Genomic DNA, 560 nt, shown 5'->3' with positions numbered 1-560 from the left:
GCCCCTGTGTGTGGGGGAAGGTGCACCCAGAACTAGACATTTCTACATTTAAAATTTGAGGTTTTCATCATAGCACTGTAACATCATGTTTCATTGAAACAGTATAAGTGCTGAATTTAGGTATAGTTCTTGAGTAAATTTCTTTTGTATTTCCTTTGTCTTTCTTTTAACACGCCTTTCCAATGTAATTTCTTTTACGCTATGCGAGAGTAATTTATGTCACCCGCAGAGCTATAGAGAAGGACTATAGATTAGGGTTAGGTTAGGTTAGCTAGGTTAGAGTACCCACCGGTAGGTATTGGGGGAGTAGCGCCCCCCCGGGCAGCTTAGCTATAGTTAGGCATTCCTGCTGCCATGTTGGGGGCCAACCAGTTGCGTGACCCTTTACGTAGTTCGCGCGGACAGTCTTTAAAAAAAATCCTAAATGTAGTGGGACACAGCGAATATTGTATGTCTTCTCCCCCCCCCTTTTGTAGAGATATTTTGATAGAGCCTCCATTAGTCGCATATATAGGCACATGATAGTTGTCACCAAAAGTATAAACGTAAAAGCCACAGTG

This window comes from Oratosquilla oratoria, chromosome 16 (assembly GCF_046742065.1).
Source record: "Oratosquilla oratoria isolate Oo_2021 chromosome 16, ASM4674206v1, whole genome shotgun sequence".
Taxonomy (NCBI): Eukaryota; Metazoa; Arthropoda; class Malacostraca; order Stomatopoda; family Squillidae; genus Oratosquilla; species Oratosquilla oratoria.
The sequence above is the reverse complement of the archived record's forward strand: the minus strand, read 5'-3'. Positions refer to the sequence as shown.